Here is a 10,748-nt window from a genome sequence, read left to right as displayed (position 1 = left end):
ATATTATATATATATTTACTTGTTTAAGATGGTAAAGAATCTGCCCACAGTGTGGGAGACTCGGGCTTGATCCCTGGGTTGGGAAGATCCCCTGGAGTAGGAAACGGCAACCCACTCCGGCATACTTGCCTGGAGAATTCTGTGGACAGAGAAGCCTGGCAGGCTACAGTCCATGGGGTCACAGAGAGTTGGACATGACTCAGCAACTAACACTTTCATTTTAATTTATTTATTTGGCTGCACTGGGTCTTAGTTGTGGCATGTGGGAACTTTTAGTTGTGGCATATGGGATCTAGTTCCCTGACCAGGGATTGAACCTGGGCCCCCTGCATTGGAAGTGCAGACTCTTAGCCACTGGACCACCAGGGAAGTCCCAGAGCCTTAGGTTTTATGCAGAGGACTTCAGGCCGTGTAAGCTTCCCCTCCCATCCCTAAACACATCCTGTTAATATTAAATCATATAACAAAAATAGTAGTAATCTATTGGGAGCTCACTCTGACCTAAGCCCTGTGCTAGACCTCCTCTGTCTACATTCCCTGAGCCTCTGAGGGGTATTAACAACCCCAATGAGAGATAAGGAAGATGAAACCAGAGAGGGGAGATGACTTGCCCAAGGTCACACTGCAAGAAACCAGCCCCCAGTGGCCAGGAGACTCCTGGTCTCAGACTTAGGCCTCCTGAGCTCAGCCACTGCCTTCTAAAACCATCTATAAGGATAGGCCCTTTTCAGGAGGCTCAGGCTCAGGGGCCTGGGCTGCACCGTGGACTGGAACCCCACAGGCACATGGAAGGGAAGAGGGAACCCTGAAGGGCAGTCACCCAAGAATGTGGCCTCTCACATCTGGCATCTGGGCCAGGCAGAGAAAAACAGGTGCCCAGCCCCCCAAATCATGCTGAACTCCATCCCTTCCTCTGGTGGGAATACTGGCCAAAGTCCCGGTTGCCATCTGGGCTCAGCCAGGCCAGACAAAACAGCTGCCCTTGTTCCAGTTTCGTGAGAAACTGTCCTGAATCTGCCCCTCTCAGAACCAACTGGAGGGCAGCAGAGCTGTCTCCCACCACAGCATCCAGCCTTTGTCTAGGGAAGGGGCAGGAATCTTTTCATAGGACATATGGACAGGCAAGGCCTTGGACTGCTGCCTCCGTCTCTTCCAACAACCCTGGCCTTGTGTGGCCTTGGCCAGGGATGCCCCAGAGCCTCAGTTTTCTCATCTGTGGGATGGGCTCAGAATGCTTAGTCTATCTGCTGCTGCTGCTGCTAAGTCGCTTCAGTCATGTCCGACTCTGTGCGACCCCATAGACGGCAGCCCACCAGGCTCCCCGTCCCTGGGATTCTCCAGGCAAGAACACTGGAGTGGGTTGCCATTTCCTCCTCCAATGCATGAAAGTGAAAAGTGAAAGTGAAGTCGCTCAGTCGTGTCCGACTCTTAGCGACCCCATGGACTGCGGCCTACCAGGCTCCTCCATCCATGGGATTTTCCAGGCAAGAGTACTGGAGTGGGTTAGTCTATCTAGGTGGAGGCAATTAGACAGCAATCAGGGGACTCGCCATGGTGCCTGAGTGAGGCTCCTGGCCAAGGGATAAAGAGAGGAAAGTATCAGGACAGAACGGTAGGACTGTGGGAACCTGTCCACACTCCCAGCAGGTCCTCCTGTGGACCTGAGGAGTGGGGAGAGATGGGACAGGGAAGCCTGTGGCCTCCTCCTTACCCTCACTGGGTCAGTTAACCCTCACGGCCACTGAGAGCTGGAGCTCTTAACATCCTCATCATGTTTCAGAGACGCTGAGCCACCTGCCCAGCTGTAACACAAGCAGAGAAGGCTGAGCTCGGAGGGGAACCCAGAAACCTGTGGCCCAGGTTTAACTACCAGACGCCCCTGCGTCTGAAGCCACCAGATCTTCCTCCTGAAGTTGAAAGTCTAGTTCATCTTCTTTGCAAGGCTCCCAAGCAGGGTCCTCAGATCTCCCTGTGATCCGAGGCCCCCGTTCCAGTGCCCACCTGGGGCAACTTGGTGCACCTGCATACAGCTAGCCTGAGTCTTCATGTCCCCGTCTTCCTGTCTAGAGTGAGGGTGTAAAGGGTCCCACATGGTCTGAACCTGAGGGTTTAAATTATATATCCCAGCCTTTGACCCAAATGTCACCCCCATCCGGAAATTTCAGCCTTCTTTTGGAACTCCTCCTTCTATTGCCACGGGATGACCGCCTGGTGCCCACAGACCCTGAGGGGCTGGCCTGGGAACCGGCTGTGTTTCTAGCCCCAATGGCTCACCATCCTGCTGTCCAAGGCCTGCCTAATAGCCTGGCCACCTGCCTAGCCACTGTGGCCAAGATGGCCTCAGCCTGTGCCTACAGAAGGCTACAGGCAGAGGCAAGGCCAAGGCATGTGAAAGTGGTAGGGTGGGCAAGTAGCCTAAAGGTGAGACTTAGCTCCCTGGGGAAGCTCCTCCTTGCCAACCTGTCTCTTTCCACTGCAGGCTGCTGGACATTGACAAGGATGCATATGTGTGCCTAGGGAGCTCAGAGCCTAGGGAGACAGACGTGAACAGCTCAGCTGTCTGGGTCCAGTGCTGGGCACAGGTCTAGACCCTCTGCAACCAACATTTCAATCCATCCTCAGAGCAGCCTCATGGGCTCCGGATTTTACAAATGAGGAAACTGAGGCTCAGAGATGGCTGACACTTGCTCAAGGTCATACAGCCAGTTAGTGTGGAAGCAGCATGTGAGTTCTTCCTACTGTGGAGCCTCTGTACATGTGGTCAGTGCCCCAGGAAAGACCCTGGACCGTGCCAGTAGTGGGATAGAGGTGAGGGCAGAGCTCATAGGAAGCAGAGGCCCTCCTCAGTTAGAGACAGGAATCTAGAGGAGGACCTTTTGCATGGGGTCTTGTTAGATGGTTAAGAGCTTAATGGAATGGCATTTTAAGAGCAAAGCACAACCTGAGCAGTGGCCTTGAGGAGGAGTGGGGGGGCGGGGTCGGGGCAGTGAGTTGGCAGGGCTGTCCTGGCGCCTCAGTGCCTCTCAGATTCCTGGAGGAGTCAGAATGGAAGGTGCTGGCTGTGCAGGCACCTTGCTCAGGCTCTGCTGGTCCAACTGGCCTAACCACTTCTCTCCAGGCACTGCTCATTGCCCCTGCTTACAGCCTTGCTAAGCGTTGTTGGCAATCCCTGGGTGAAGCTTGGTCAGGAGCCTGGGATCCCTCATCCTGGTACCAAGGTAAAATGAACAAGGGGTCTTGAGCCCCAGACTGCTCTGCCACCACCACACAGCCACCTTCTCCAGGAAGCCTGCCCTGATTGTGCTTTCCAGTAAGACAATTTTTAAGATGCAATGACAGTGTGGACTGTAGGTCTGTCTGAGGAGATGAAATTATCAGTGCAATAACGACAGATTTCTACTTATCTCTGTAAACTTGTCTTTGTTTTCCTTGACGTGCTCTATTTTTCATCAGAACAGCCAATGTGTGTCATTCATTTCTCTTCTAGGTTTCTGTGACTCTCCGTCCCTGTTTGGCATCCCCCATCCAGCCCTCTGTCCTCCCAGCCAGGGCGCTGGTTCAGGTGCCTTGGACAACACTCTCGCCCAGGCTCTCGGTTACGCCATCCATGAAATGGGCGTGCCCGAGCCTCTGACTCCGGGACCGCGCCAGCAGCTAAGGGCGAGAGGGCGCCGCCGCGGCCCAGAAGGCGGCGCCACTCCAGCCTCCAGGCGCCGGCCCGATCCGGGAATAGAGCCGGGTCTCTTATAGCCGGGCCTGAGTCATGTGACGGGGCGGACACCTCTGCCCGCGGCTGAGAAAGGCCTCCTGGGGGCCCGGCGGGGCGGGGCCCGGTGCGCGGTAGACACATCTGCGGGGGCGTGTGCGCGGCAGCCGCTGCTGCGGGCGAAACTGTTGGGGTGGGGTCGGGGTGTGCCTGGTGGTCGCTCTGCACCTTGTCAGCTTAGGGCCATTCCTACCCGCGGTCCCTGTTTCCCAAGCGCCAAACCGGGCTTGGTGAGCTGCCCGCTGCGGAGGGAGACTGAGGCAGGTGAGCAAGCCAGGGAGCTGATGGAGCCCGCGGCCCTTCACGCCCTGTGGGTGACGGAGCCCCCTACCACCCCCGACTCCTCAAGTGTCAGAGCCTACAGTGAGACCTGGCAGATCTTAGCAGCCGGGGGTACTGCTGTGTGCGGGTGAGAGGTAGGGGTGGTGCTGGAAACTGGGAGTTCCTCTGGGTCTCCTTGCCAGGGAATATCTATTACTTTGTGACTGCCCCTGACAACAACACCCACCCATGCCCCTTTGGTGGGCAGAGGGGTAGAGGAGGCGGAAGAGCAGACCCGGAAGAGCAGGGGTTGTGCGGTGGTCAGAGCAGGACCGGGGTAGTCCAGGGGCTCCTTACCCTGTAAGAACCCTAGGAAAGCTCTGTGCCCTGAACTCCCAGAAAGCACCTTCCCCTTGTCTACTCCAAGTATTTCTGAAGTTCCACCCAAACACTGATGTATTGAGGACAGGAGCTGTGAACCATTAGCTGGCCTCACTAACTCTTTCCCAGTTAACACCAGTATGGATTGAGCTCTGCTCCCAGAGTACCCCACAAGCTTGATCTTGTCCATCTTCTCAGCCACCTACCAGGCCAGTATTACTGTTATCGTGCCCATTCCACAGTTGAGAAAGCTGAGGCACAGTTAAGACATAGGGTGTAAACTTGGCCTCTCCAGGCCCCTAATCTGGCACTTCCTGCCGTTTGGTACTACCCTCAAAGCCTCTGCCCTTACTACCCAGTGTCTGAGGCAGAAATCCAGGCCCACGATCATTTCAGTGACCTGAGGCACTGCTACATGTTGGACTATGTTCCAAGTGCCCTTCTCGCTTGCGCTAGACCCAGCAGGATCCATCCAGGTTCTGCCATCCCTAGGAGTTGCGGAGGAGCACCATCTCTGCTAGCCTGGCCTTTTTAACCCTGAAACATGAGCCCTACTCTCCCTTGGCCAGCCTAGTGCTCTGGGTGTGATGGGGGTGGTGCTGGCAGCCAAAGCCTCAGGGAGAGGGATGGTGATAGAGAAGCAGTAACAGGCTAAATCAAGGACCAACTCTTGGCAGGGCTCAAGTGAGGGACCCCTTCCTGCCGGCTCAGGTGGACAGTCTGCCCCCAGAGATTGAGGGATGTCCAGGTCCTTTCCACGTTGCTTGGTTGAGTCCTGGACTTCCTGTGGAGGGGTCTGCGGGCCTCCAGGGTTCGTGGCCTCTGTGGCGTAGTGGTTGCAGGGGTCAGGCTGCCCCTCCTCTGGTCTGACCCTCCGGGAGCCTTTATGGGGACAGAGTGGATGCTGGGGGTGGGAGTCTGGTGGCTGGCTGCTCAGTGCTGCCTCTGATGGGCCCGTTTCCTTGGCTGCAAACCTGGAGAGGGAAGAAGGGAAAGTACCACTTCTGGGTGGCTGCTGTGGACCCAGCCAAGCTTAGGGATTTATGCCCCATGTCATGACAGGCTATCGAGGACTCTTCCAAGGCTGACAGCCTGTGACTTGGCAAATTGACCTTACCTGTGCCATGGCCAAGGTGAGCTGAGCCTCACCAGGTGTCCACCCTGGCTGAGGCTCCACGCACATCATCTCACACAACACTTAGCCTCCAAAGTAGTGGTTTGTCATCAGCCCATTTCACAGGTGAGAACTTAGGATCAGAGAGGTGTGGTCACCTGCTCAGAGTCATACAGTTAGCATGTGACACAGCCCAGGCTTGCTCCCAAGCCTTAGCAGGTCCTACTAAGGTCAGTACCATTCAGTTGTGGGGGCATAAAAGCAAGATCATCTGGACCGTGCCCTTGCACATCCAGTGTGGCACCAGAGGGCAACTCCAACATGCAGAGCCACTCCAGCCCAGCTTGGCCTGGATTCCCTGTGTCCTAGATCCCAGCGCCTGTCTCTAGATGGGAGCCCACCTGCATCCCGTCTCTGCTTTGACCACAGTGTGACCTGCACAGCCTTAGCCCCTCCACCTTCTCTGAGGACATCTTGCCTTCCCTTGGCATCTCCAGGGGAGAAAGGTTGGCTGAGGCCAGTGTATGCTTGCAGCCCCTGAGTTCCTGAGTCTGCATAATCCTGAGGGCAAGGAAAGTGCTTCCTGATGTCTACTTTATAAATCCTTGTTCCTGTAACGCTAACCCTGCTCTAAAGTAGTGGTTCTCAACAAAGGGTGGTTTTGCCCCCTAGGGGTCATTTGACTGTATCTGGAGACATTTTTTTTTATGTTATTTTATTGAAGGATAGTTGATTTACAATGTTGTGTTAATTTCTGCTGTGCAGCGAAGTGACTCAGTTTATATATATGTAATATATATATATACACATGTAAGTATGTATATTCTTTTTCATATTCTTTTCCATCATGGTTTATCACAGGACATTGAATATAGTTCCCTGTGCTATATACCTTGTTGTTTATCCATCCTGTATATAATACTTTGCACCTGCTAATCCCAAACTCCCAATCCATCCTTCCCTCATCTCCCTTCCCCCTCAGCAACCACAAATCTGTTCTCTATGTCTGTGAATCTGTTTCTCTTTTGTAGATAGGTTCATTTTTGCCATATTTTAGATTTCCTGTGTAAATGGTATCATATGGTATTTATTTTTCTCTTTCTGACTCACTTCACTTAGTGTGATAATCTCTAGGTCCATCTCCATGTTGCTGCTGTGGTATTATTTCATTTTTTTTTATGGCTGAGTAGTACTCCATATGTGGGTTTCCCTGGTGGCTCAGTGATAAAGAACCTGCCTGCCAGTGCAAGACACGTGGGTTCGATCCCTGGGTCGGGAAGTTTCCCTGGAGAAGGAAATGGTAACCCACTCCAGTATTCTTGCCTGGGAAATCCCATGGACAGAAGAGCTGGGCTGGCTACAGTCCTTGGGGTCGCAAAAGAGTTGGACATGACTTAGCAACTAAGCAGCAATGATATTCCATAAGTACCACATCTTCTTTGTCCCTTCATCTGTTGACTGACAGGTTGTTTCCATGTCTTGGCTATTTTGAATAGTACTGCTCTGAACATAGGGATCCGTGTGTCTTTTCACATTATAGTTTTATCTGGGTATATGCCCAGGAGTGGGATTGCTTGGTCATATAGCAACTTTATTTCATTTTTAGTTTAGCTTTTTTTTTTTTTTTGAGGAACCTCCATACTGTTTTCCATAGTGGCTGCACCAATTTACATTTCCACCAACAGTGTAGGAGGGTTCCCTTTTTTGGAGACATTTTTAGTGGGTAGAGGCCAGGGATGCTGCTAAACATCCTCCAGTGCAGAGAAGAGCCCCCACAGCAAAGAATGATCTGACCCAAAGGTTAGCATCACTGAGACTGAGAACCCCTGATGTAAAACGTGGACTTTGGAGCCTGGCAGACCTCGGTTTGAATCTCACTTCTGCCATTTACTAGCTGTGTCTTCTTGGGCAAGTGGATTTGAGACTCAGTTTACTCATCACCAAAAGTGGCACTAATAGTGGCCTTCACTGTGAAGGGTCTTAAGGTCTGATCAGGTTGCCCAGATCCAGTACCCAGCACAGGACCTGTCACTGGGGCAGCTCTGTCAATGATGGCCATTATTCTTCTTTTCCATTTTCCAAGGTGAACCTCAGGGTGTGGGAGCAAAGGTCTGGTGGCTGGACCTAGTAATCTCCAAGTGGTGGCCCTCATTGCCCTCCTTCCAGTGGTCCCTGGCACCAGCCGGGCCTATTGTTGACAAAGAGGGAGAGGCTCAGCTGGCCACTGTGGACCTGGAGGGAGGAGCCAGAGAGGAAACTTGATTCCAGGTGAGCAAAAGTCACCTGAAACTCATCTTGCTCACGCTTTCTTCAGCTCAAGCCCAACTAAGCCATGGGGTGGGGGTGGGGACTAGGACACAAAACACACTAATGAATAGAGTCCTTTAGCTCAAGGAAGTCCCATGGATTCACAGCTGGACATCAGGGAGGAGTAGCATTTGAATGGACACAACCAAGACAGGTAGAGATTTGGGAGTGGGTGGGAAATGACATTTAGGCCCAGGGAACAGTGTGTACAAAAAATTGGTTGTAGGCAGTAAGGCATAAGATTTCTTTCCTAAATGATGGTCCAGTGTGACCTGAAGGGTCCATCTTGGTGGACAGAGCCAACCCCAGTGGGGTAAGGGACAGGCATCAGAGTTGGGAACTTAGACATTAAGCAGTTTTCAAACTAGGTCTTCTTTGTGGAATGTAGGGTAGCACGCATCCCCATCCCACCATGTGTGGGAAAAATCATTGTATCAATAGTATTCTTCTTTCCAGCTCAGACACACCCCTGCCACACACACACACACACACACACACACACACACACACACACACACACACACACACACACACACACACACACAGTTTCAGATTCCCATCTTGGCCAGGGCTCTGCATCCCTGGAGGTGTCATTAGACAACCCCTCCCCCGCCATCCCCACAGCCCTGTAACCCAGAAGGTCTGGACCCTTCTTCCCACCCATCTTCCCCAACCTAGGGTCCTCCCACCTGAGCAACATGGCAGCTCTTCTGGCCCTATCCAGCCCTTCTCTTCTCCTCAGCCACTATATCCCATCCATTTCCTCCACAAGCCCATTCCATTCTAATAGCTGCCAGCACTCGCTCCTTGAGAAGACTAATGTCCTGGCCATGGCCTGTTTTGGCCATGGGCCCCTTGATCAGCTCAGGCCTCCTCGGGGATTGTCTCCCATTTTCATCCCTTATGCCTCAGCTGGAAAGAGCTGTCCAGACTGTCCGCATGACCTCTAGGTGGTCCCCCAGGAGGATAGGTCTGGAACTGGAACCCTCTTCTTTTCCTCTGGAAACTGACATTTCTTTGGAGTATGGAATCGTTATGGAATGGTTTTCTGATACTTGGGGCAAAGGAATGGATTCCCTGGGCCTTTCTCTCTCTCCAGACTTGAAGCCCAGAGGGTACTCAGTGAATGAATGAATGAGTTATGCCAGATAATCAAGTTCTAAGTCTAGAAAGGAAGCTCAGGAGCCTCCCAGAGGCGATGGGGAACTCTGAAAAGCAGGGGCAGGGGGGAGGAATATTCATGGATCAGGGTAGGAGTCGCTCTTAGAATCGCTTGACCAGCACCCGTGGACCGACTAGAGCCTCCCGCCCTGGAGTCTTCCCATTCGTCTCCGGGCACAGAGCCGGGACTAGCCGGCCTGGCGGCGGGCACCGAGCCCGGCTGCGTCCGCACTCCAGCCAACAGGAAGAGAAAGAGCGAAGGCCCGGCGAGGAGGGCCAGCTGGCGGGCAGGGAGTCCCGGGCGCCAGCGCTGGGAACTGGGGAACCCCCGCCGTCGCCTCCCGGGCTCCGTGTGCGGGGCGTAGGGTGGGGAAAGGGCCCCCGGGGCCTCCGCGCCCTCAGTAAAATGAGGCCCCTTCTGAGGGCCCGTTCGTGCCCTAAGTGGGGCGAGGGGTGCTCGGGCCGGCGGAGAGGCCCAGACACTGAGGGGCGGGCCTGGGGAAGCCGAGCTGCTGGACCCCCGGGGGTGGCCGGTGGAGGCGGGGCCTCGGAGGGGCGGGCCCAGGGCGGGGGCGGGCCGAGACTGGGGCCGGCACCTGGGTGAGGTCGCGCCGCCCCGCCCCCTTGCACTTCCGTGTGCCGCTGCGCGGGAGCGGGAGGCGGCGGACCTGGGATCTCTTGAGCGACCCCCGGCGTTCGCCCGCTGCGCCGAGGCCCGGGTGATAACTCACCGGCCGCCGGGCCCGTCCGGGTCTGGCGCGCACCGACCCCTTCTCCGCGAGCGCTCCCGGGAGCCGCGCCGCGAGCCGGACCCCAGCCACCGCGACCCCTGGCGCCTGGCCCTGCGCCCGGAGGTGAGTGCGTGCCGGGCCGTAAGATCGGGCCGTAGGATCAGGCTGCCCCGAGGGCGCGCCGCTCCTCCCTTCCCCTCCCCGCTCCGGTTCCCGTTTCCGAAACTAAGAAACTGAGCTGCGGCCGGCGAAAGTCCCGCCGAGCTCCGAGACCCGCCGGTGCCTCCGTAACCCTGTCGGTCAGTCTGGCCCTTTGTCCAGAGGTGGAGGCCGAGGGGCTCTCATCCGTCTGCTCTCGGCCCCTCTCTACTCGTGTCTCCAACGCCTCTGAGGGTCCTCTCATCTGTTCCAAATTTCTCGAGCTCTCTGTCCGTCCATCCGTCCCCACTCCTTCAGTGTTCCCCGCCCGCCTCTCCCTGGTCCCCATCTGTCTGCCCTTTGCCCTCCTGGCTCCCCATCACCCCATCCGACCCTGCCTCCGGCCACCCTCTAGATCCTGTCCTGTGGGAGCTGCGCCCCCGGCCTACGCTCGCCGCCCCCTGCCTGTCCGCCGCCTCTCTTTTTTTTACCACGGGGCTGAAACCAGGCTATCCACTGGGCCTCGCCTCCCGCCCCTGGGACCCTGCCCGGCCCAGCCGCCGCGGCGCCTCCTCTTCGCTTGCTCTCTTCTTTCAGTCTCTGTGTCTTTCTCCCCATCTGTCTCCGGGCTGGGCGTGGCTCCAGTCTCCACCATCCCCCCCATGCCATTCCCTGCTCCCCCTCCTCTGGTGGTCCCTTCCCAATCCAGATGCTTCCCCTGTAGGGGCCCAGCCAGGAGAGGGGAAGGGGTGGAGGAGAAGAGAGGTCAGGCGATAGAATTGCCCCACTTCCCCAACTCCTCTGTTTGTCCTTGTCAGGGAGGGGAGAGCCCACTGAGCCCCCCACTTGAACCCGGTGAGAAGGATTTGGAGTGAGTAGATTTGGAGTA

The 10,748-nt window shown here is 55.5% G+C and overlaps 1 non-coding gene across 1 annotated transcript; it reads right to left on the bottom strand.

Annotated features, from left to right (window-relative positions):
• Positions 1 to 296: 296 nt before the first annotated feature.
• Positions 297 to 369, bottom strand: TRNAG-UCC (transfer RNA glycine (anticodon UCC)). Its single transcript has one exon. It is a non-coding gene; the product is annotated as a tRNA-Gly (tRNA).
• Positions 370 to 10,748: the final 10,379 nt, after the last annotated feature.

This window comes from Bos javanicus, chromosome 22 (genome assembly GCF_032452875.1).
Source record: "Bos javanicus breed banteng chromosome 22, ARS-OSU_banteng_1.0, whole genome shotgun sequence".
Taxonomy (NCBI): domain Eukaryota; kingdom Metazoa; phylum Chordata; class Mammalia; order Artiodactyla; family Bovidae; genus Bos; species Bos javanicus.
The sequence above is the reverse complement of the archived record's forward strand: the minus strand, read 5'-3'. Positions and strand labels throughout refer to the sequence as shown.